General features: G+C 41.7%; 1 long non-coding RNA gene across 1 annotated transcript; it reads right to left on the reverse strand.

Annotated features, from left to right (window-relative positions):
• Window positions 1-3,564: 3,564 nt before the first annotated feature.
• LOC145415994 (uncharacterized) lies at window positions 3,565-25,935 on the reverse strand. The gene is made up of 3 exons (XR_013900191.1): window positions 25,819-25,935; window positions 3,956-4,056; window positions 3,565-3,599 (listed from the first exon to the last, which is right to left on the reverse strand). It is a non-coding gene; the product is annotated as an uncharacterized LOC145415994 (long non-coding RNA).
• Window positions 25,936-27,052: the final 1,117 nt, after the last annotated feature.

A 27,052-nucleotide genomic window follows, 5' to 3' on the forward strand; every position in this document is an offset into this window, starting at 1 on the left:
CTCTCTCTTCTGGTCAGATCGTTGCCATGGTGATACCCGCTGTGGTCTCACCAGTCCTTTGGATATCTTCCGTGGAATGGGAACGTGATCAAATTTCATTTTACTTAAGGCAGAAGGAACAAGGTTAGAAGTCCACAAAGTTGTTCCCTCCAATAAGAAGAAGAAAAGGAAGAAGCTGAGAGAGAGAGAGAGAGAGAGAGAGAGAGAGAGAGAGAGAGAGAGAGAGAGAGAAACTGATTATCTGGACACGCTGAGTGTGGATATATATATATATATATGTGTGTGTGTGTGTGCATAGGTGGGCAGTACCGAGTTACATTACCGAGTTATAATTCGAGTACCGGTAGCAGTAGTGACACTACTTTTTTCATGTACCGAAATTGGTACCAACGGTACATTTTTAAGCATACTTTGTCGGTACTCGGAACCGGTACATTTAATTTATCTATATTCACGTTGTGTGATTAAAAAAAAAAAAAAAAAAAAAGGTGAGAAGGCCTACACGGCAGTGGTGCTGCCGACCCTGGTCATGTGCCTCAAGAAATTAAAAGAGGTGAAGGAAAGCGCCGATCTGATGGTGTGCTAGCCCTAGTGAACGCAGTGATTGGGGATGTGGAAGGCAGGTTCGGCCATCGTTTCGAGGACATTGACTGCCTGCTTGCTGCTGCCTTTCATCCCCAATTCAGGCTATCGTGGTTGGCGTGGATACCTGAGTCTGCCTGCTACGACATAGAGAAAATGAGGAGGAGGATGGAGAAGAAGATGGTGTCACTACTGGAGAGCAAACTAGAGGACGCAGCAAACAGCACCATTGATGGTGATGACGAGCAGGATATCAAGGAAGAGTTTTTCGAACCCCTCTATGTAAAAGGAAGGAAGAAAAGGGAGACGGGTAAAGCTAGTAAAGGAATTTTTGGAGAAACCCCAGAAATATAAAATCAACAAGGACTGCTTTCCTTGCAAGGTTTTCAGAGACTTATTTGTAACTTATAACACGCCAGTACCATCCAGTGCTGCTGTGGAACGTCTGTTTTCACTGGGGAAGGACGTGCTTAAACCAACACGGGAGGGACTCACTGACTATCATTTTGAAGTGCTCATTTTCCTCAAGGGCAACACTGGAAAAGAAAACTGAAGTGCACTGTGTAATTATTAATCAGATTATCGTGCATGTAATGAAACGATGTAGTCATAAAATTGTGGTTATTTTGATAAACACTGAACTAGGTGTATAAGAATGTGAATTACAATGGCTGGTTAAAGTTTAGCGATCTATGTATTGAAAGTAAAGGACTGAACGGTCGCAAAACCTTATGCTTTAGTCACCTCATAGTTTATGTGACTGTGACATTATTGTCTGGGAACATCTTTCATCTCTCCTCAGGTCCGGCTCTGCTGACAAGACTGGTCTCTGGGTCCTCAGTGTGGTAACAAAAAAAAAAAAAAAAAACATTCAATACTGAGCAAGTTTACTTTATTCATATTCACGTACCGAGTATCGAGTACCGAATCGGTACTCGATACTTTACCGGTACCGTTACCGACGGTACTTTTTGTGTACCGGGTGCCCACTTCTGTGTGTGTGTGTGTGTGTGTGTGTGTGTGTGGAGAGAGAGAGAGAGAGAGAGAGAGAGAGAGAGACCCATCAAAATTCCATCTATACATCTTTCTTCTCGTTAAAATCTTCCACAGGAGTATCCCTTAATATTTAACAATACACAACTTAGTCTCTCATTGTCTCTTAATATCCTTGGGTTTTCTTTCTCTACGAATCTTGGATAGATCATACTGTCACCCTTGCAAAATCTGTTGCCAAGAGATTAAGTGCACTAAACCGACTTCGTGTTTTCTTTACACTACACAGCTGTTGACTTTGTATAGGGGTCTTATTCGTCCGTGTGTGGAGTACATCTAGCATGTTTGGGGTTGGAGTGGTTCCCCACATACAGTTCTTCTAAACAGTGTGGAGTCAATGGCTCATTATCTATTAACATCCCCTCTCTCACTGACTCCCTTCAACCTCTTTCTCTTCTGTGCACTGTTGTATCTTTATCTCTGTACTATCACTGTTTCAGTGATTTTCTGAGACGTCTACTTGCACCCCTCATCCCTTTTGGCAGGCGCGTAGCACATTTCTGGAAGCACACTTTCACTCCTTCTCGGGTCCAGCTATCTAATGCAAGAGTTAATTGATACTCTCAGTCATTCATGTATGCAGCTGTTCACCTCCGAAACTGCCTTCCTCAGTCTGTGTTTTCCTCTGTCTATGACCCCCATCACATTTCAGAATAAATGTATCTTCAATTTTGCTTTGATGTGATCTGTTTTTCATGTAAAGAACATCTTTTGGGGTTTGAAGTCTTTGGTTGTTTCTTCCTTGCATGACGAATTATAATTTTCGATTGCCTGTATCTTCTACTTTCATCTGATCCACTTTAAAGGTGGGTTCTTATTTTTCTCGTTCCACGGGACATCTAGCATTGTTTTTCCATGTCTCTCCGAGCACTCCTACGTTTGCTGTACAACGACTTCGTTCGCCTCAGTGTGGTAACCCCGCAGCAGCCGACACTGATGATATTATATGTGGCCGGGTAATGTCGTCATTGTCAGTTGCTGTGGACTGATCACACTGATTTTCAAAGTCCATGGAGAGAAAAACAGGAGAGACGACTGGACTCTTCATGCCGACTGCTCATCCCAAGGTTTCGTTTGGAAAGACGCCTAGATTGTTAAATTTCGTATATTCTTGACAACTCTTGCTCCGGATCAGCGCTGACTACGCCAAAGCCACCTACTCCATCACTGCTGAATATTAAGGACCATGGTTTGACGGAACTCGTTTTTGTGGTTTAGAAAGAGGCTGGCGGTGGTGAGGAGCCCCTTCACGTAGTGACATCGATGTAACCGAGCAACTACGCTAACCGGCTAAATGATCATCACTGAACTCCTTCCCTACCCTATGAAAAGAACTTGGTAGACTGCAAGATGGTAAACTACTTAAAAGAGGTTTGAGTTGGTGCCTTACATGTCCAGTTCAGGCAGTTAGTGTCAGGGAAACACTTTTCATGTGATCCCACGTAAAGAAACTTTCCAGTGTGGTTGCACCTGATTAGTATAGTTCCTTTGATGACTGGAATGCACAGGCTTCAGCACCAAGACAAAGCAGTGTTCCCTTGAAGAACTACTATTAAAGGTTATGTTGAAAAGGAAAAATATATACAGTATCTATACATTACCTTTCTCCAGAGTTTTAGTGGAAAAGAATTTATTATTATTATCACTTAAATTGCCATTACTCAGAACTGGGTAAAAAATAATTATGACCTGTGTATAGTCAGGTAACAAAAACAATGTAAGATGCTGCTTTGGATTTATTCACTTACACACTCGTGCGCACGTGCACACACACACACACACACACACACACACACACACACACACACACACACACACACACACACACACACACACACACACACACACAGAATTGAGATTGGTCCTGGTTCAGGTTCACGTTTGTTCAGGTCGGTTCAACGGGTTCCATGTTATCCAAGAATAACAAGAACTCCACCAAGCAAGCATGAGATGAATTCGAGGAGCTGTGGAGAGAGAGAGAGAGAGAGAGAGAGAGAGAGAGAGAGAGAGAGAGAGAGAGAGAGGTCACAGGCGTTATACATGTTTTTTTCACGTTAGAAATAAGTTATAGAGGTTATGGATTTTTTTTTTTCAGTTTGGAACAACCACGGCTTAACACTTAAAGAAAAATTTCCACAAGAGTGATAATGATCGTGGATGTAAGTTTCGTATCTTAATACATATGTTTTTACTATAAAATAAAAAGTATCAGATAATAACTCTCTCTCTCTCTCTCTCTCTCTCACTCTCTGTCTCTCTCTCTCTGTCTCTCTCTCTCTCACTCCCCATCAATTTTTCTATATATCTCTGTCGTACTCACAAAGCCAAGCTTCGACAGCAGACACAGGAGGACCGCCACGATGCTTTCAAGGCCGAAGATTACTAGCAAGATATCCAAGATCACCTCAGCTGGTGTGCCGACTGTGGCAGAGGAAGGAGAGAGGGTCGATTAGGTCAAGTGATTATAGAACCTGCCTGATGTTTGAAGGGACGCAGGGCAGAGAAGGACATGGCAGGGTAATGAAGAGGAATGCAGGGCAGGGTAATGAAGAGGAATGCAGGGCAGAGTAATGAAGAGGAATGCAGGGCAGGGTAATGAAGAGGAATGCAGGGCAGGGTAATAAAGAGGAATGCAAGGCAGGGTAATGAAGAGGAATGCATGGCAGGGTAATGTAAAGGAAGGCAGGGAATGGCAGCATAATTTAGGGGCAGGCAGGGCAGGGCAAGGCAGGTGAGCAGTGTGGGGGAATGATGAAGGGGGATTTGACTGAGAGAGAATAAATCTTTCTCACTCTAGTTCTTTAGGAATCATTGTAATAGCTTTGTCATCGACATCGTTGTTGTCTTGTCATTATCTAAACTCTACATCCCACAAATATAAACAAATTAGCCAGAAGACTTAAAAGATTTACCACACAACATATAAAAACAAATTAGCAGGAAGATTAAAAAGATTTCCCGCATCACAAATAAAAACAAATTTGCCTGAAAATTAAACAGATTCGCCACACTGAACTACTTGGTGAATCCAGTTTCCCAGAAAAAGCCGAAAATAAGTCTTCATATTAAATGGAAGACGTTTATCGAATATATACAAGAAAAGCCGAGGTGATGACATCTTACAAACACATGGAGTAGAACGCTATATAAGCTTGATCGCTGAAATGTAGGAGGAAATATATTACTGCAGGAATTTAAAAGTGCCCAAAGCACCAGACAGAACTATGGGACCTCATGCAAGTCGTAGGATAGGAGAAGAGGCATATTAGGGCAATGTGAAGCATGGGGAAGTAGGAAAGCAAAGTGACCCTGACGGTCCTGTATTGATGCATGCATCGATCATTGAATACTAGGGACCGAAAAAGGGTGCAAGTGCTTTGATGAAGTGCTGCAGGTCTGTATGTGGAGACAGATGACTTAGCAGAGTGAAAGAGGACATTGATAGAGTTTGACAGTCCAGGGACGTGTTAAAGTAGACGTAGTGCAATGGAATGGGCAGATCAGGATATGTTATGATATGGCCAATAGAGAGAAGGTGCGGTGGGAGATTGATGACAGGATATAGTTTAGAAGTGGAGTTAATGAGGGAAATGCTGAGGTCTAGACGGAGCAGGAAAGATAGTGTTGAAAAATATTTTTAACTAGAGGTGTGACCGAGTGAGAGAAGTGTGTATGGTATATAGCAAATTGGAATGAAATGGCTTAGAGGAGAACAACTCTATCAGTAACCTGTGAGGGCAAGAAATGAAGCAGCTGAGGTAAACCGTGAATTAGAAGAGGATGAGAGTGAAGTAATTTTAAGATAGCTTTACGTAGACCATTAAATAACACAGCTGAGAAACAGAATGAGTGACTGAGGTTGCTTCCTCCTGCTTTCCGGCACCACCAACCTGGAATGAGTAACATGTGGTGAGAATAGAATAAAGTCATAGTACTGCCACCAAAATAATATAAACCAGAGTAAAACAGAATCACATAAAATGAATGTATGGTATTGCCGCCAGAGTAAAAAAAAAAAAAAAAAGAGTCAGAGAAAAACAGACTCGCATAACATAAACCTAGAGAATGACAGCCACAGTAAAATAGAATCACAAGGCATTACATCAGGGTATTAGTGCCAGTGTAAAACAAAATCACACAACAGAAAGCTAAGGTATGGGATCTAGAGTAATGACATAACATAAAGAATGGGTATGAGAGCCAGATTAAAATAATCACATATCAAATAGCTGTGGTATGAGAGACAGGGTAAAACAGAGTATGAAAATCAACGTAACACAGAGTGACTATATCAAAATGAGCGTAAAACAGGAACAATATGAAAATCAGAGAAAGACAGAGTTACAGTGTGAAAATCAGCTTAAAGCAATGACAATATGAAAATCAGAGTAAGAGAGGTTGCATTGTGAAAATCAGTGTAAAACGAGTGACAGTATGAAAATCAGCCTAAAATCGAGTAACATTAAGGGTAATGTTAGCAAGAAGGTTCAAGTTCACTTCCAGTTTCAACTCTGCAACGCAGTCTGTCAAAGTTCCGATTAGTGTGTCTAGCAGGACTTGGGTGAGATATCCGCAGAGTATGTCAAGTTCCAGGATGCAGCCTAACACGTTGAGCTGGCACCCGGGTAACAGAATCGGCCCCTGACATACTACTCCGACTGTAGAAGGTTGGGAGAATATGGATTTTAGAGGCAGGGAGAAAAGAGGGACGCAGAGAAAGCGTATGAAAGAGGGAGGAGGAAAGAGGGAGACAGCGGAGGAAACAGGACGGACGGGGAAAAAGGGAGAGGATTGGGTAGACAGTTGGAGGTAGTGAATGCTCTACATCGCACATTGCACTGGCTGTGGAGGGTTTAGGAGATTGCTAGTAGAAGAGCAGGTGAAGGAGGAGGCAGAGGAAGAACGGAAAAGACTGAGATAAACGGTAAAGAACGGGGAGGCAGAGAGAGAGAGGAAGAAAGGTTCTTCCTCATGTGCTGCTTTAGCTGTGTGAATGGTTTAGACTTTAGAGCATAGGAATATAAATCTAAGTGTATTATGTAATGCAAGTTTTGGTGGATTCGACCCACCAATTACTAGTAAAATAATGCAAATAAAGTTACTTCTATAAACTAAGTTTCTGACAGTAGGAGAAAGAACGTGAGTTAGAACGTCTCCGAAACTATCTTTCACCAATCTCCATAAGTTGGTATTGAATAAATGAGTGAGTGAGATGAAGCATCCTTTGGAGTATGAGTGAACCTGCATGGGGTGCAGCGAGTGCGGGCGTCTGTAATGGAGTCAGTTAAGACTGAGGGAGTGAGAGTATAAAGTATAAAAGGTCGTTCAGCTGCGTTAGGTTCAGCGCTTCTGTGAATGATATGTGTAAGTGAATCAATTAGTATAATAAATCCTTCTGATGGGATGTAGGAGTGTGTGTGTGTGTGTGTGTGTGTGTGTGTGTGTGTGTGTGTGTGTGTGTGTGTTATATCTGATACCATCTGTTACCAGCGGGTGTACGAATGCATGTGTGAGTGAGTATGCATGTTAAAAGGAGAGACAGCGTATGAGAGTGACATCCAGACGGCAGCCAGAACACAGCCACTAACAAATCCTGGGAATAACAGCTTCAATGAATACGTTGGACCCGCTGCAGGGCAGTAAACTCTGTGCCAGACTTCCTCCGGCCAGAAGGCCATCTGCATGGTGGTGGTGGTGGTGGTTGTGGTTGTGGTGCCTGTAGGGGAGAGAGAGAGAGTGTGTTAGTGGGGAAGGTAGGTGATGGGAGGGAGCGTGGAGAGTGAGTGGGAAATTAATGAAAGCAAATAAGGGGAGGAAAAGTTAAGGATGTGTGAGGAGTGAGATGGGAAGTGGTAAGTGGAGGGAGAGTGGGCGATGAATGAGGAGTGTGTGTGTGGGAGTGGGGAAGGAAAGTAGATGGAGGGAAAATGGGGGATGAGTGAAGAATGTCTTTGAGAGTCGGGAATGAATGTAAAGGGGGGAAGAATGGGCGTGGGTGGGGAATGAGTGTGGAAGTGGTAAGGCAGGTAAGGGGACGGAGTGTGAGAGATGAGTCAGCAATGAGTGGGGGAGTGGTAAGGCAGGCATGGGAAGGGAGCGTGAGGGATGAGTGGGGAGTAAGTGTGGGAATGGAGACGGAAACTGAGGGAAGCGTGAGCGAGGAGTGGAGAATTAGTAAAGTTACGTGCTTATATTCCTTTTAACCTTAATTTGGCCCAGATTTACGTGTTTTTGCGGCTTATTTCACGCACCTCAGTCGTTGGATAAGACAAAGCCTAGGCGTTACATCCTTTCTTTGACTATCGTCATATTCTAGTTTTAACCCCGTATTGCAAATCAGCATTCACGATGGAGAGATGACAATTTTAGGCCAAGTTAGAGAAAAATAATGCCAAGAGAACCAAGGATCGAAAAACTCTCGGTATATTTTCTAATTTCTTCGATGAAGCTATTTTCCTGTTAAAAGATACTGAGCGAAAAAAAAAAAAAAAAAAAGAGGTTTATACAAGAAATGAAATCTGTTTAGCTTCAGTCCATCAGGTGAATTTTTCTGAATATTACCAAGAGGGAATAAGGTAATAAAACTATGGCTATAGATCTTGAGTGAGTGATTATCAAAGTGTCATCGAGATTTTATGCCCGACATGTGCACAACAGTAGTAACTTATTTTGCTCTAAGATGTAAAAAGTTGTCGGTTTTCTGTAAGTTATAAAGGATTTTAGCCAATTCTGTAGCAGAGTTTTTCCCATTGGTAAAGAAAATCAGATGGTTTTACGACGTACTTAATAAAAAGACTAAATAGTAGTGAAAGGGTAGCCAGTTTTGAAAGATATTTTTACATTGTTTCACTACAAGAAGTGCCCAGAGGTGAAGAAATGTTAAGTGGTATCACATATAAAATGGGTTGTATCTGAATTAACTTTATGAATGAGGTTACCTGATTCTTTTCTGTGGAAGGGAAGGTGAGTGAAATGAAATGGAGAGGTGTGGATTCCGTCTTTGATAGGAAGGTAAGACCGAGGAGAATGTAAGGGGAGATGGATGGGGAAATGTACAGAAGTAACGGTGGGGACAATTGGGGCGGTGGAGGGAAGAAGAAAGGATAGAGGAGGAAAGAGGGGACGGAGAAGGGAGGAAGCGAGTTAAGGGGGTGCGGTGAGAAATAGAGAGAGAGACAATGAGAGTGGGAAATTGGGAGCAGAGCATGCAAGGACCTTGAAAGAGGAAGGAAGATAATTAGGGACAGTGAGAAGAGACTGGGATGGAGGAAAGGAGGAAAGACGGTGATAGAGTGGAGGGGAAGATGGGTAGTGGAAGGAAAGAAAGAGAGAGAGAGAGAGAGAGAGAGAGAGAGATAGAGAGAGAGAGACAGAGACAGACAGACAGAGACAGAGACAGAGACGGAGAGAGAGAGAGAGAGAGAGAGAGAGAGAGAGAGAGACAGACAGACAGACAGACAGACAGACAGACAGATAGATAAAGACAGAGACAGACAGACAGACAGACAGATAGATAAAGACAGAGACAGACAGACAGACATACATACAGACAGAGAGACAGAGGTACCTCTTTGCCAGGCGATCTGCTGTTACCAGATAAGATTTACTTTGTTCCGAGACTATTTTATCTTAGTACCAAAAAAACTTGGAGAACAGAATTTAAACACACACACACACACACACACACACACACACACACACACACACACACAGAAGGTTTAGGAAACTAAATGATAGGACCTAATAGTCTTATAAAGGATTTTTGTTTGTTTTGTTAGAGGCATCTGCAGACGATTTTATATATCTTAGGAGAGACATGGATTAGATCTTGCATTCATTTACCTCATTACTGCCAGATTTTCCAGCTAAAGTATAAAAATAAAGACTATTCTGATGAAAAACGTAATAACGTACCTCGTCTCACCTAATCCGTCAATCAGTACTTCTACCATAATATTTTCGTTATTTATTCTACTCCTGTAAGTGTGACTGGAGTGTGAGTTCTCTGTATGTAATAAGGTAATAGATGCAGTTAATTACAATAGTATAATTACACAGGTGACAGGTGGTTTCACTTTGACTGTTGCTTATCATATGTTTTTATTCAAATATTTCTGAAGAAATTGTTTACTTCTTATGTGGCATACAGTTTTTTCTTCATGTGGTACGTTTTAAACTACTGGCATGTATAATTATGAGGAGTTACTGTTTAATGTGTTCATAGGTTTATTGTTTCAAAATGTAAAGAGGGAAGGATGTAAAGATGACTTTTTGATACATAATGAATAGGAGAGAGACTCCGTGAAGGAACAGTATTCTGAGGAAAACCACACCTGAGTGTTTTAGAGGATTTGTGACACTCGACTATAGTTGTCCTCGTTATTATTATTATTATTAGTAGTAGTAGTAGTAGTTGTAGTAGTAGTAGGAGTAGTAGTATCATAATAATAATAATTATTATTATTATTATTATTATTATTATTATTACTACTACTACAACTACTACTACTACTATGATACGGTGATGGTGATGATGACGTGCATTATTATTTGTTATTATTATTATTATTATTATTATTATTATTATTATTATTATCATTTATTACTTATAGTCAGAGTCTTCCGATCAATATCAACTCCACCATCCTTTGACCTTCATTCGCTCCTCCTCCTCCTCCCACACACATGAACTCGCTCTTATCACTTAGTTTTTCATCTATACCTCATTTTTTCTAAGATATGCTCTTCTTACTAATAATTCCCGACATATTAAGACATCGACGCTGTCAATTACTCCTGTAATTGGCTGAATGGTAAGGTAAGGCTGGTGAATTTAGGAACGTATTTCTTAAGGTAATGAAGTTAATAAGCATCTGCTGGTGTGGCGTGACGCATTTGCCTACGGTATGGGTGTGAAAGGAAGAACACATGTTTAAGTACACGGAGCAGAAGCCTACAAGCTGGTGTTAGGTGCGGCCACACTTGTTGGAAACATGTGATTGACAAGACGAAGCGACGCACCGGGTTACAGCCGCTGCAGTATCTGAGTCTTAACGTTGGACGGACCCCTGAGCCTCGTTTCCTCTTGTCGATCACATGTTTGGAGCAAGTGTGGCCGCCCACTTAGATACGATTAGATACACATTAGACACCATTAAAGCCTTCGGCCGCCCGCACACACACACACACACACACACACACACACACACACAAACAAACAAACACACACACACACACACACACACACACACACACACACACACACACACACACACACACACACACACACACACACACACACACACACACACACACTAGCAGCCTGAGTCAGTCCCCTGCAGGGCGACGACCTCTCATGATTTTCCATCCCGTCCTACAGTTTAGCTGTTTCTCTGGTCCATCGATTACCAGCAAATTTTCCCATTTCATATCTCCATTTTGCTCCTTGTCTGGCTCTTCCTCTCGCACATCTCGGGCCTGCCTCTCCGTTGCCCTGGTTGTCCGTCTGTTGTCTGCTCTGCCAGGGACATGACCTGTTTATATTACCTACTTATTCCCCTTAACCAGGAAACTCCCTTTTCATGTCTAAATGTTTTTTTAGTTCCTTGGTTAAAATATTTTATTATGGTCAACTGTCGCGTAGCTACGAGACAGTCCATTTTGTTCATTTGGCTGGTCGGCATCTATAACAGAATTAATTTATATTTTCTCATATATATATATATATATACTTAAAGTCTCGAAGAAAGTCTTCAAATACCGTTCAATGGAAAGGCACCTGTATGGCTAATAATATCCATGGTTCGATCGTCTTCACCTTCCGCTTTGTCCATATTCATTCCTCGTAGGACCCTGTTTACTTCAATTGTATAGCTGGGAATTACTGTGTACACTATTTCCCTCTCCTGAACTGGCCCTTCAGTCAGTGTTACTCTAGTTAAGTTTGAAAAAAAAAATATTCATATCACCTTTGATTCATATTTTTTTTTCTTCCAGTAGTATCTCTCAAAAGAGACATCTGCTTTCTTCCAATGCCAAGCCTTCACTTGCTTCTTTTTTAATTTCACAATTCCTTGAAGTTTATTCAATCCTGCTCATGCTGTACTTTTGGACATCTTTGTTTTTCTTTTGTTGGTATTTTTTCGGTACAGATGCTGTTGTGTGAGCTCTTGTTTGTTCTATGACGTTCTCACTTTTATACGAATTCCTTTGTACTATCAGAAATTTTGCTGTTGCTCTTTAGAAGTTTCCTTCCTGCTACTTGTACAGGTGTTCGGTACCTGTTTTTATAAAGTGTTCATTCCTTTGCTCTTCGTCGTGGTCTACTTCATCCATCAACTGCGAATATTTACTCTGAGCTAACAAACTACTTCTCTCACCGCTACAGGATATGACCGTTCACATCGGATTAAGCCTCTTCTCTTGTGAGATCCGGTACCACGTAACCCCTCTTTCTTCTTGTTTACGTCTTACATGTGCCCTGTTCAGTGCAGTTATATTTTTCATTGTACAAGCGTGTGCTGTGCCAGTGAAGGTCAACTCTGTGCCATTCTTCGTTTCACTATATGGTTCATTCCAAATCCACTTTCTACACTGCTTGTATTGAAGAAAGGCGTTAATCACCTTAAATTTTATTAACAGAGCCTTTTAAATATTCTGATAACCCAAGTCCTTTTTCTTGCCTACCTTAAGTGTTATGTCTCCCATCACGAACGTAAGCCAGTTCTTATTCTTTTCAGGGTTTCCTTTTCATCTGAATAAAATTTTTCTCTCTCTTCGATCTTATAAGCAGATTTTGAAACAGGTGAATAATATTTTTCCATTTTTTAACATTTATGTTATTAAGTCTCCTGTAGTTTCATTTACTTAATACTAAAGTCTGTTTCATTATTTCCATTTAAGTGTTTATTGATAAAAAATCATTAGCCATGTTGCATCTTTTCATGTTTTCCTTTGTATCGCAAGACATAAATATCAGACAGTTCTACAAATGCCTCACCAGGTGTTGTGACCTCACTAAGACCTGTGATATCTTTGTTTACATCACTCGCATCCCTGATAGGGAGAACCAACTTGGCTTCACAAGCAAGAATGAGGACGTTTCAAGTCCCATGATTTAGTTTCCAAAGGCGGCTATATTGTGAAACATAGTCATTCTTCGTACCCCTTTCTCCAAAGTTGGTTTCATCCCGTTATGGCCAATTTCTCCATTGCTGTTAGCACAAAAGGATCCAGTCTTCATGCAGTTGATGGTGTCCCTCTGTGGACGAGAGAGAAAGTGAGATGACAAATGTTTTGTGTTGGATTGGGTGGGTGGTTAGATGTGTGTGACTGAGAGAGTGAGGAGAAAGTGAGAACCAAGAAAACAGGAGCAGGAGAGCAGGAGAGGCATGAGACTTCGGGAAGGTAGGAGAGAGAGAAGGGGGAGGAAGAAGGAAGTAGGAAAGGAAAGGGGAGAGATTTGGGAGGAAGGGAGGGAAGAAAGGAAGAGTGAGAGTAAAGGAGGGAAGAGAAAGCTAGGGAGGCAGTGGAAAAAAAGGGAGAAGAGGAAGGGAAGGAAGGACGTATGAGAGGGATTAAGGAGGTGGAGACAGGTAAGTCCCACACAGGTGTTATAGCACCAATGAGCTTACGTTGTGAGCACCTGAACACGCCCACCCCCCTCCTCTCTCTCTCTCTCTCTATCTCTGTCTCTGTCTGTCTGTCTGTCTGTCTGTCTGTCTGTCTCTCTCTCTCTCTCTCTCTCTCTCTCTCTCTCACCCATGCACCCACCCACCCACCCATAGACACCCCCCCCTCCACACACACACACCTATAATACCAGCTCGTTACTTCGTCTTGTTAATAGCATCTGTAGTAAGGATGAATTAATTCTGTAAATGCTGTTTAAATTATTTTTGAAGTAGATAATGATATAATAACTGGTAATCCGATATTAATATAGAAGTATGAAAGTCAGTTCTAACGTGTTTGTTGTCACGAAAACTTTAATAATAATAATGATGATGATTAAAATAATACTAATACTAATACTAATAATAATAATAAAAATAATAATAATAATAATAATAATAATAATAATAATGACAATGATAATAATGTACAGGTCACTATACAAAGACCTTGAACATTTTAACTACATTTGCCCCGTGACAGAAAAATAAGAGTAATCAAAGAGGGAAGCACAAATAAAGTTTGTTAAGAAGCAGAAAATAAAAGTGGTAGTTGCCATGAAAACCACGAATTGTGACCAGAAAATTATAATAGATTTTACAAAAGAGGACTGTCTGAGGGTGTATCAGTGCTGACGTTAACATACGGGTGTGATGCTGTGCTATAGAATATGTACGAGAAGCCATAAGTAGTGGAAATGTTATTGATGAATATGGCAGCAGCGTATTTGGATGGAGGGTCTGGTTACATAGAAAATAGACATGAATTGGCTGATGGCAGGGATATTTATGAGTGAAATTTGGAGTTAAATGAAGAACTGCGAATCCAAGAAGATGGCTGTATACAATAAATCCATAAATGTAAAAGCTGCATAGAAACGTTGATGGAACAAAAGTTATCACCTCTTTAGTCCAGTGACCATTTTTGTTTTGTGTTATTGCGACGACCAGGCGATTTCATTCAACTCAGTTGATATTTATTAGTGAAGGAATTAATGATGAATATATATTAAATGCTGTTCATGGGAGTAATATATATATATATATATATATATATATATAAGATATGTGTGTGTTGACACCCTGGCTAGGTAAACTCTTTTGCCTATGTCAGTCATATTGTGCCGTACCTTCTTGCTGGAAGTTTGCTTTCATTCAGCCTCTTCCGAAAAGGAGTGGTCGTTCGTAACTCTCTCAGTATCGCCCAATTGCCTCAGTATGTTGTTTTTGTAAAGTGTTTCAGGGTATGTTTAACTAGAAGATTATGAAGCATTCTCCTCTCATGCACTTTTTTCTTCTAGGGACGCTTCACTGGTGATGTACACCTTGCCTTATGATTTTTGGCCATCCTCCTTTCGGGACAGTGGCGAATCGTTTGTCATTGCACGTGTTATAGTCAAAGCTATCGACCGAGTTTGGCAAGAAATGATGATTTCCAAAGCGCGCATTTATGGTTTCTTTCCTGTCTGTGCCTTCATCTCAACCTTCCTTTGTGGTCTTCTGTAGCCGCTTTTGTAGACTGCCTTTATTCGTCTTCTAAAACTATCGATAGTGGTGTTCCTCAGTGCTCTGTCCTGTCACCAGCAGTCTCCCTTCTATTTATCAGTGATTTTTTGATCTGCACTTTAATCCCCATCCACTCTCACTCCGATGAGTCTATCCTTCACAGTCCTGAATGCTTGTTTCGGTGTCCGTTTCTTCAGTTTTTTAAGTAATGATATGATGAAGCTGTGGCTGACTACTTTCTGACCTGATTATCATTTCTGATTATATATATATATATATATATATATATATATATATATATATATATATATATATATATATATATATATATATATATATATATATATATATATATTCAGTATATGTATATGTATATATGTTCAGTATACACCTGAATATACATATACTGAATATATATATATATATATATATATATATATATATATATATCCAATAATGCTTAACAAACCACAGCTTAGTCCTTCATTGTCTCTTAATATCCTTGGGTTTTCTTTCTCTACGAATCATGGAAAGATTATACTATCACCCGTGCAAAATCTCCTTCCAAGAGATTAAGTGCATTAAGCCGACTCCGTGTTTTTGTTACATTAGACGACTGTTGACTTTGTATAGGGGTCTTATTCGCCCGTGTGTGTTGTACATGTAGCATGTTTCTGATCTTTTTTTTTTTTTTTTTTTTTCAGTGCGAGGAAGAAGGAAACAAAGGGGGCGAGCCCGCAATTATTGTTCCTTCCAGAAAACAAAATACAAGAGAGACCCAAATTCAAGATCCGATCATTTCGAAATGCCTGGACAAACTGCGTTTGAAAGACTGGAGATCATAGGAAACAGGAAATACAGACAGAGGGAGACAGTTCCAGAGTTGACCTGTTGCATAAATGAAGGACTGGGAGTAAAGGTTAACTCATGCATTGGAGAGTTGGACATAAAAAGGATGAGTGTTTGCTACTAGACGGGTGCTACGCGCCCGTCAAAGAGGTGGAGGAATGCATGCAGACAGCTCAGCGGAGCAGTGACCATTGAAGCAGCGATAGAAAAGATATGAAGATGCAACAGTGCGACGAAGAGACAGTGGTTGAAGGGAGTCAGTAAGAGGAGAAGAGTTAATGAGACGAAAAGCCTTTGACTCCACCCTATTGAGAAGAGCTGTATGTGGGGAGTCTCCCCACACATGAGAGTTATACTCCACATAGGGGTGGATAAAACCCCTATATAGAGTCAACAATTGAGCAGGGGCAAAGAAGGAACGGAGTCGGCTTAGCACACCTAATCTCTTGGAAGCAGATTTTACAAGAGACGTAATATGATCTTTCCAAGATATATCCCAAGTAAATGAAACCCCAAGCATATCCAAGGATGATTGAAGATTAAGCTGAATATTATTAATCATTAGTGGGTATACCTGTGGAAGATTTTATTGGGTTGATAGGTGTAAAAGCTGAGTCTTTGATGCATTAAAAACAACCAGATTATTCTTACCCCAGTCAGAGACACGAACCAAGTCAGACATTAGGTGTGCCATAGCCTCATCCCTTGTTTGTTGAAGTAACTGCTGAGATGGACGTTGCGGGAACCAAATGGAAAGGTGAAGGGTGGAGTCATCAGCGTATGAGTGGATAGGGTTAGATGTACAGCTTAGACGGGCATTGATGAAAAAAGGAAGCAAGTTGGTAATAGGACAGAGCCCTGAGGAACACCACTGTTGATAGATCTAGGAGAAGAACGATGGCCGTCTACAACAGCGGCTATAGAACGAATAGAAAGGAAGCTAGAGATGAAGGCACAGATAGAAGGATAGAAACCGTAAGAGGGCAGTTTGGAAATTAAAGATTTATTGCAGAGTCGATCGAATGCCTTTGAGATGTCAAGTGCAGTGGCAAAGCTTTCGCCAAAGTCTCGAAAGGAGGATGACCAGGAGTTTGAAGGGTTGGTGAGAAGATTGCCAGTGGAGCTTCTCTGACGGAATCCATACTGACGATCAGAAAGAAGATTGTGATAGGAAAAATGCTTTAAAACTTTTCTGTTATGAAAACTTTTGAGATACAGGATGTTAAAGCAATTGGACGATAGTTAGAGGGTTGGGAATGGTCACCCTTCTTTGGAACTGGCAGAATGAAAGCAAACTTCCAGCAAGAAGGAAAGGTACAAGTTAATAGACAAAGGCAAAAGAGTTTGCCTATTCAGGGTGTAAGCACAGAGGCATAGTTCTTGAGAACAACAGGAGGGACTCCATCAGGCCCAAATGCCTTATTAGTATTGAGGCCTGTGATGGTAGAAAATACATCAGCTGAAGAAATTTTAATTTCAGTCATTAGGAAGTCAGAGGGTGGAAGTGATGGAGGAACAGTACCGGAATCGTCTAAGGTGGAATTGGAGGAGAAAGTCTCAGTGAAGAGATCTGCTTTATCCGTAAAAGAAATAACTATAGAGCCATCAGAGTAGAAAAGAGAAGGGAAGGATGATGAGATAAAGTTGTTAGAAAGGTTTTTGGCAAGGTGCCAGAAGTTGCGGGAAGAATTCGAGTTGGAGAGTTGAGAGCATTTAGTACGGATGAAATTGTTTTTAGCAGAGCGAAGAACAGACTTAGCACGATTCTGGGCAGAAACGTATAAAAGATGTGATTCAGGGGTGGGTTGTCTCCCGTACCTTTCATAGGCCCTCCCCTTGTTGCGGACAGCATTAGAACAAGCATGATTAAACAAAGGATTTCGTTCAGCAGTCACAGGATATGAGAAAGGAATGTATGCTTCCATGCCTGAGGGAATAACCTCCGTAATGAGCAAGGCACACTCAGATGGCTCCCGCCCATGGAAGCAATAATCATTCTAGAGAAAGTCAAAGAAGTACTGCCTAAGTGCCTCCCAATCTGCAGCTCCAAAGTGCCACAGACGACATTTCTTTGGAGGGTCCATAGCTCGTACTGGTGCGATAGGACAGATTAAGGTGACAAGGTTGTGATCAGAGGAGCCCAACGCAGGAAAAAGATTAACAGTGTAAGCTGAAAGATTAGTTGTAATGAAGAGGTCAAGTAGTATCCCGTTATACAGTTCTTGTAAACAAGGTGGATTCAAAGGCTTATCTTCTCTTAACGTCCTCTCTCACTGACTCCCTTCAACCTATCCCTCTTCTCTGCAGTGTTGTATCTTTATCTCTGCATCATCGCTGTTTTGATGTTTTCTGAAAAGTCTACTTGCACCCCTCGTCCATTTTGGCAGGTGCGCAGAACATTTCTGGCAGCACACTCTCACCCTTTCTCGGTCCAGCTGTTTAAGCAGGAGTTAACCGATAGTCTTAGTCATTCATGTATGCAGCAGATCAGCTCCGGAACTGCCTTCTTCAGCCTGTATTTTCCTTTGTGACCCCCGTCACATCTCAGAATAAGTGGATCTTCAGTTTTGCATTGTTGTGTTTTGTTTTCCGTGTAAAGAAGAACTCTTATGTTTTTACTCTTTGGTAGTTTTTTCCATGTATGAAAAATTACAGTTTTCGAATGCTTGTATCTCCTACTTTCGTCTGATCCATTGTAAAGATTTTTTTTTTCTTATTCCACGGCATTGTAAAGAAGGGTTCATTTTCTGTTGTTCCACGGGACATCTATCGTTTTTTTTTTCCATGTCTCTCCGAACACTCGTACGTTTGCTGTACAGTGATTTCATTCGCCTCAGTGTGGTAAACCCGCAGCAGCCGACACTGATGATATTCTATGTGATCGTGTAGTGTCGTCATTGTCAGTTGCTGCGGACTCACCACACTGGTTTTCAAAGTCCATGGAGAGAAAAACAGGAGAGACGACCGGACCGTTTGCAAAGGCGCCTAGATTGTAAAAATTCGTATATTCTTGACAACTCTTGCTCCGGATCAGCGCTGACTACGCCAAAGTCATCTGCTGCATCGCTGCTGAAGATTAAGGACCATGGTTAGACGGAACTCGTCTTTGTGGTTAAGAAAGAAACTGGTGCTGGTGAGGGAAGCCTTCATGTGGTGGCATCGATATAGCCGGGCAACTTCGCCAACTGGTTATACGAACGTTTCTCAAGTCCTTCCCTATCTAGTGAAAAGAACCTGGTTGACAGCAAGATAGTGAACTACTAGAAAAATATTTGAGTTGGTGCCTCGTATGTCCAGTTCAGGCACTTAGTGTCAGAGGAACACTTTTCATGTGATCTCTAGTAAAGAAACTTTCCAGTGTGGTTGCACCTGATTAGTATAGTTCCTTTGATGACTGGAATGCACAGGCTTCAGCACCAAGACAAAGCAGTGTTCCCTTGAAGAAGTACCATTAAGGGTTATGTTGAAAAGGGAATTATTTATATTTATACATTACCTTTCCTCATAGTTCTAGTGGAAATGAATTTATGTGATACTTTTTATCACTTAAATTACCATTATTCAGAACTGGGTAAAATATATATTTGATCTGAATGTTAGTCAGGTAATAAAAACAATGTAAGATGCTGCTTTGGATTTATTCACTTACACACTCGTGCGCGCGCGAACACACTGACACAGGCACATGCACACAGAATGGAGATTGGTCCTGATTCCGGTTCACGTTGGTTCAAGTCGGTTCAGCGGGTTCCATGTTATCCAAGAATTCCAAAAATTAGTCTAAGCAAGCAGAAGATGAAGTCGGTGAGCTGTGGGGGAGAGAGATGGATGGACAGAGTGAGTTATAGGAGTTATGGATTTTTTTTCAGGATAAAGAGAGAGAGAGAGAAAGAGAGAGAGACGGAGAGAGAGAGAGAGAGGTTATTGATCTTATTTTGATGTTAGAGAGAAGTTATAGTTCTTTTTTAATCTTTTTTCAGGTTAGAGAGATATGAGTTATTGGGGTTATAGATATTTTTTTTAGGTTAAAGATGGAGAGAGAGAGAGAGAGAGAGAGAGAGGGAAGTTACAGGCGTTATGCATCTTTTTTTTTTTATTTTTTTTTTCCGGTGAGAGATAAGTTAGAGAGTTTATGGATTTTTTTTTTTTTCAGTTTAGAACAACTACGATGTAACACAAAGTAAAATTTCAACAAGAGAGTGATAATGATCGTGAAAATAAGCTTCGTATGTTAATACATATTTTTGTTACTGTAAAATAAAGAAATATCAGATAATTCTCTCTCTCTCTCTCTCTCTCTCTCTCTCTCCATCATTTTTTCTATATCTATCTGTCGTACTCACAAAGCCTAGTATCTTCAGCTTCGACAGCAGACACGCGATGACCTCCGGGAGGGTTTCAAGGCCGAAGATTTCTACCAAGACATCCAAGTTCACCTCAGGTGATGTGTCGACTGTGGTAGAGGAAGGGGAGAGGGTCGATTAGGTCAAGTGATTAGAGAACCTGCCTGATGTTTGAAAGGACATAGGCAATCCAGCCCAGTGCAGGGTAATGAAGAGGAATGCAAGGCAGGGCAATGAAGAGGAATGCAAGGCAGGGTAATGATGAGGAAGGTATGGAAGAGAAGCATAATTAAGAAGAAGGCAGGGCAGGGCAAGCCAGGTGAGCCGTTTGGAGTAATGCTGGATGGGGATGCGACTGAGAGAGAATAAATCTTTCTCACTCTAGTTCTTTAGGAATCAATGTAATATCTTCGTCATCGACATCATTATCGCCTTATACTTATCTGAACTATACATCCCAGAAATAAAAACAAATCAACCAGAAGATTAAAAATATTTACCACAGCACAAATAAAAACAAATTTGCCTGTAGATTAAACATTTTCGCCACACCGAACTACTTGATGAATCCAGTTTGGTTGAATAAACTGAATATAAGTCTTCATATTAATGGGAAGATGTTTAGCGAATACAAGAAAAGCCGAGGTGATGACAGTTAACAAGTAGATGGAGAAGAACTCTATGAAGCTTGATCACGAAAGAATAGGAGCAAATATAGTGTTTTAGGAATTTAACAGTGATCAAAGCACCAGACAGAGCTAAGGGACCTGAAGTAAGTCGTAGGATAGGAGAAGAGGCATATTAGGGCAATGGGAAGCATGGGGACGTAGGAAAGCAAAGTGACCCTGACGGTCCTGTATTGATGCAAGCAGCGATCGATCTTTGAATACTAGTGACCGAGAAAGGGTGGAAATGCTGGTGATGAAGTGTTCCAGGTCTGTATGTGGAATTAGATGACATACCAGAGTGAAAGAGGACATTGAAAGAGCTTGAAAGACCAAATACGTGTTAAAGTAGACGTAGTGTAGTGGAATGGGCAGACCAGGCTACCGTATGATATAGCCAGTATGAAGGGGGAAACCTGTACTGTACACAGGAAAAATCATCTGGTAAATTACCAATATGCTGGGAATCGAACCAGGGACTCTCAGATGAGAGCCAGGCAGCATACCACTACACCACGACCAGGTAAAAGTTAACTCACGTTGTCACAATCTTGTAACCAACGTCCCTCCGCCCCCACTGTGGGCATCAAGAGGATGAGTTAACCCCCTGGCACTCGGGCAAGTAGATGCTTTTAATCTATCCCAAACACTTACGGCAAGTCAGAATGAAGGGGGAAACCTGTACTGTACACAGGAAAAATCATCTGGTAAATTACCAATATGCTGGGAATCGAACCAGGGACTCTCAGATGAGAGCCAGGCAGCATACCACTACACCACGACCAGGTAAAAGTTAACTCACGTTGTCACAATCTTGTAACCAACGTCCTCCCCACTGTGGGCATCAAGAGGATGAGTTAACACCTGGCACTCGGGGCAAGTAGATGCTTTTAATCTATCCCTATCCCAACAGGCAAGTCAGAATGAAGGGTTTCCCCCTTCATTCTGACTTGCCGTAAGTGTTTGGGATAGATTAAAAGCATCTACTTGCCCGAGTGCCAGGGGGTTAACTCATCCTCTTGATGCCCACAGTGGGGGCGGAGGGACGTTGGTTACAAGATTGTGACAACGTGAGTTAACTTTTACCTGGTCGTGGTGTAGTGGTATGCTGCCTGGCTCTCATCTGAGAGTCCCTGGTTCGATTCCCAGCATATTGGTAATTTACCAGATATAGCCAGTAGAGAGAAGGTGTGGTGGGAGACTGATTCATTTCTGCAACATTCGCGGCCTTTCCTCTAACTTTCGCTCTGTTGAGCACCACCTCTCCTCCTCTAAACCTCACCTTCTTTTTCTAACGGAGACTCAGCTGTCTCAGGCAACTGACAGCAAACCCTTTTCTGTATCCTCCTACTTTCTCTATACTCATTTCAAAGCCAAAGGTGGCTGTTGTGTCTATATATGCAACGACTTATCTTGTTCTCGTGTTCCTGAACTCGATTTTTCTGAATTCTCTACACTCTGGCTTCGGCTTTCCTGTCATTCTCTGACTAAATATATCTGTGCTGCTTACTCATCCCCTAATTCTACTGACTATGAAAAATTCTTCGACTATCTTACTTCTACGATGGAACACATTCTATCCATTTCTCCTTTTTCTGAAATCTCCATTCTAGGAGATTTCAATGTTCACCACCACCTTTGGCTCTCCTCTCCTTTCACGGATCCACCTGGTGAACAAGCCTACATCTTTTCTATCCTTAATGACCTAGAGCAGCTCGTACAGCACCCTACCCGCATCCCTGACCGCCTTGAAGAGAGCTCCAACATACTTGACCTCTTCCTCACAACTAATCCTTCTGCTTACTGTTAATATTTTCTCTCCGTTGGGCTCTTCCGATCACAACCTTATTACCTTAACCTGTTCTATCACTCTGGTGCGGCCTGTGGACCCTCCAGGGAAACGTCGTCTGTGGCATTTTGGAGCCGTGGACTGGGAGGCCCTTAGGCAGTACTACTTTGATTTTCCCTGGAATGATTATTGCTTCCATGGCCGGGAGCCATCTGAGTGTGCCTTGCGCATTACGGAGGTTATTCTCTCGGGCATGGAAGCATACATTCCTTTCTCATACCCTTTGACTAACGCAAGAAACCCTTGGTTTAATCACGCTTGTTCTAATGCTGTCCGCAACAAGGAGAGGGCCTACAAAAGGTACTGGAGCCAACCCACCCCTGAATCATATCATCTTTACGTTTCTGCCTGGAATCGTGCTAAATCTGTTCTTCGCTCTGCTAAAAATAATTTCATCCATACTAAATGCTCTCAACTCTCCAACTCGAATTCTTCCCGCTCCTTCTGGCATCTTGCCAAAAATCTTTCTAACAACTATACCTCATCATCCTTGCCTCCTCTTTTCTACTCTGATGGTTCTGTAGCTATTTCTTCTACTGATAAAGCAGATCTCTTTGCACAGACTTTCTCCTCCAATTCCACCTTAGACGATTCCGGTGCTGTTCCTCCATCACTACTCCCCTCTGACTTCCTCATGGCTGACATTAAAATTTCTTCAGTTGATGTATTTTCCGCCATCATTGGCCTCAGTACTAACAAGGCATATGGGCTGGATGGGGTCCATCCTGTTGTTCTCAAGAACTGTGCTTCAGTGCTTGCACCCTGCCTAGGCAAACTCTTTCCCCTTTGTCAACTTGTACCTTTCCTTCTTGCTGGAAGTTTGCTCTCATTCAGCCAGTCCCAAAGAAGGGTGACCACTCACAACTCTCCAACTATCGTCCAATTGCTTTGACGTCCTGTATTTCAAAAGTTTTCGAGTCAATTCTCAATAGAAAAATTTTAAGGCATCTTTCCTATCACAACCATCTTTCCGATCGTCAGTATGGGTTCCATCAGGGATGCTCCACTGGCGATCTTCTCACCTACCTTTCAGACTCCTGGTCATCCTCCTTTCGGGACTTTGGCGAAAGCTTTGCCATTGCACTTGACATTTCAAAGGCTTTCGATCGAGTCTGGCATAAATCTTTAATTTCCAAACTGCCCTCTTACGGTTTCTATCCTTCTATCTGCGCCTTCATCGCTAGCTTCCTTTCTGGTCGTTCTATAGTCGCTGTTGTAGACGGCCATCGTTCTTCTCCTAGATCTATCAACAGTGGTGTTCCTCAGGGCTCTATCCTATCACCAACTCTCTTCCTTTTATTCATCAATGATCTTCTAAACTGTACATCTAACCCTATCCACTTTTATGCTGATGACTCCACCCTTCACCTTTCCATTCGGTTCCCGCAACGCCCATCTCAGCAGTTACTTCAACAAACAAGGGATGAGGCTATGGCACACCTAATGTCTGACTTGGCTCGTATCTCTGACTGGGGTAAAAATAATATGGTTGTTTTTAATGCATCTAAGACTCAGTTCTTACACCTATCAACCCGACAAAATCTTCCGCAGGAATACCCACTAATGTTTAATAATATTCAGCTTAATCCTGCATCATCCTTGAACATGCTTGGGGTTTCATTTACTCGGGACTTATCTTGGAAAGATCATATTACATCTCTTGTAAAATCTGCTTCCAAGAGATTGGGTGTGCTAAGCCGACTCCGCTCTTTCTTTACCCCTGCACAAATGTTGACTCTATACAGGGGTTTTATCCGCCCCTGTGTGGAGTACAACTCTCATATGTGGGGAGGCTCCCCACATACAGGTCTTCTCAATAGGGTGGAGTCAAAGGCTTTTCGTCTCATTAACTCTCCTCCTCTTACTGACTCCCTTCAACCTCTGTCTCTTCGCCGCACTGTTGCATCTTTATCTCTTTTCTATCGCTACGTTAATGATCACTGCTTCTCTGAACTGTCTGCTTGCATTCCTCCACCTCTACGACGGGCGCGTAGCACCGTCTGGCAGCAAACTCTCATCCCTTTTCTGTCCAACTCTCTAATGCAAGAGTTAACTGTTACTCCCAGTCTATCATTTATGCAACAGGTCAGCTCTGGAACTGTCTCCCTCTCTCTGTATTCCCTGCTGCCTATGATCTCCAGTCTTTCAAACGCAGTGTGTCCAGGCATCTCAAAATGATCGGATCTTGAATTTGGCTCTCTATTGTATTTTGTTTTTCTCTTGGAAGGAACTGTTAACTGCGGGCTCATGGCCTTTGGTTCCTTCTTTCTCGCACAAAAAAAAAAAAAAATACGGTTTAGAAGTGGAGTTAATGAGAGAAACGATGAGATCTAGACGAAGGAGGAAGCATAGTGATGAAAAAGAATTATGAATAGAGGTGTGACCATCCAGGAGTGTGAGAAGCGTGTTTGTTATAAAGTAAATTGAAATAAAGTGGCTCAGGGGAAAACGACTCTGCCAGTCTTCTGTCAGAGCAAGAATTGAAGCATCTGGGGTAAATCGTGAATAAGAGGAGGATGAGTGTGAAGTAATTTTAAGATAGCTTTACGTAGACCATTAAATAATGCAGCTGAGAAACAGAATGAGAGTGACTGAGGTTGCTTTCTCTTGCTTTCCGGCACCACCAACCTGGAATGAGTAACATGTAGTGAGAATAGAATCAAATCATAGTACTGCCACCAAAATAATATAAACCAGAGTAAAACAGAATCGCAAGAAATAAAGGTACTGTATTGGCGCCAACGTAAAACAAAATTGCTTAAATCGACGATATGAGAGTCAGAGAAAAACAGAATCGCGTAATATAAAGCTAGGGTATGAGAGCCAGAGTAAAATAGAATCACATAGCATTAAGTTAAGGTATGAGATCCAGTGTAAAACAGAATCACACAGCATAAAGCTAGGTTATGGGAGCCAGAGTAATCACATAACATGAAGAATGGGCATGAGAGCCAGATTAATGTAATCACATAACATAAAGCTGTGGTATGAGAGACAGGATGAAACAGAGTAAGAAAATCAACGTAACACAGAGTGACTATATCAAAATGAGCGTAAAACAGGAACAATATGAAAATCAGCGTAAGACAGTGACAGTGAGAAAATCGGCTTAAAACAGTGACAATATGAAAATCAGCTTAAAACAGTGACAATATGAAAATCAGCTTAAAACAGTGACAATATGAAAATCAGCTTAAAATGAGTGACATTATGGTAACTAGGATGAAAGAGTGACATTGCGAAAATCAGTGTAAAACGTGTAACAGAATGATAATCAGCGTAAGGGAGAGTGACATTACCGGTAATGTTAGCGAGAAGGTCCAAGTTCACCTCAAGTTCCAACTCTGCGACGCACTCTGTCAAAATTTCCTTGATCGTTGTCAGCAGGGCTTCGGTGAGGCCTCCACAAAGTATGTCAAGTTCCAGGACGCAGCCCAACAAGTTGATCTCGCACGCGGGTAACAGAAGCGGCCCCTGACATGTTACGTCGACTGTAGAGGGTTCGGAGAATAGGGTTATTAAAGGCGGGGAGAAAAGAGGGAGGCAGGGAAGGCATCTGAAAAAGGGAAGAGAGAAGAGGGAGACAGGGGAGGAAACAGGAAGGACGGGGAAAAAGGGAGAGGAGTTGGTAGGCAGTTGGAGGTAGTGAATGCTCTCCTTCACATATGGCTTTGGCTGTGGAGGGTTACGGAGAGTGTTAGTAGAGTTGCAGGTGTAGGAGGAGGCAAAGGCAGAACGGAAAAGACTGAGATAAACTGAAAAGAACGGGGAGGAAGAGAGAGAAGAAGAAAGGTTTATCCTAATATGCTGCTTTGGCTGTGTGAATTTTTAAAACTTTAGAGAATAGGAATATAAATCGAAGTGTATTATCTGATCGAAGTTTTGGTAGATTCGACCCATTCATTAGTAGTAAAAATAATGCAAATAAAGCAACTTCTTTATAGTAAGCCTGTGACAGTAGGAGAAAGAACCTGAGTAAGAAAGTCCTGGAGACTTCTTTCACCAATCTCCATAAGTGGGTATTGAGTAAATGAGTGAGTGAGATGGAGCATCCTTTGAGTATGAGTGAACCTGCATGGGATGAAGCGAGTGCGAGTGTCTGTGGGAGTTAGTTAAGTCTGTGGGAGTGAGAGTATATAGTAGAAACGTTCTTTCAGCTGCGTTAGGTTTATTGTCTGTTTGAATATGTGTAAGTGAATCAGTAAATACAACAAATACTGCTGAATGGATGTGTGTGTGTGTGTGTGTGTGTGTGTGTGTGTGTGTGTGTGTGTGTGTGTGTGTGTGTGTGTGTGTGTGTGTGTTTTATATCTGATACCTTCTCATACCAGGGAGTATGCCAATGAATGTGAGACTGGATATGCATGTTAGAAGGAGAACCAGCAAATGAGAGTGACATTCAGACGGCAACCAAAACACAGCCACTAACCAAGCGGAGGAACAACAACGTCAATGAATACGTTGGACCCGCTGCAGGGCAGAAGCTGTGCCAGACTTCCTCCGGCCAGAAGACCCATGACGAAGAGGCTGAGA

The sequence above is a fragment of the Coenobita brevimanus genome, chromosome 104, assembly GCF_032717465.1.
Source record: "Coenobita brevimanus isolate Jiangsu-jjx chromosome 104, ASM3271746v2, whole genome shotgun sequence".
Classification (NCBI taxonomy): Eukaryota; Metazoa; Arthropoda; class Malacostraca; order Decapoda; family Coenobitidae; genus Coenobita; species Coenobita brevimanus.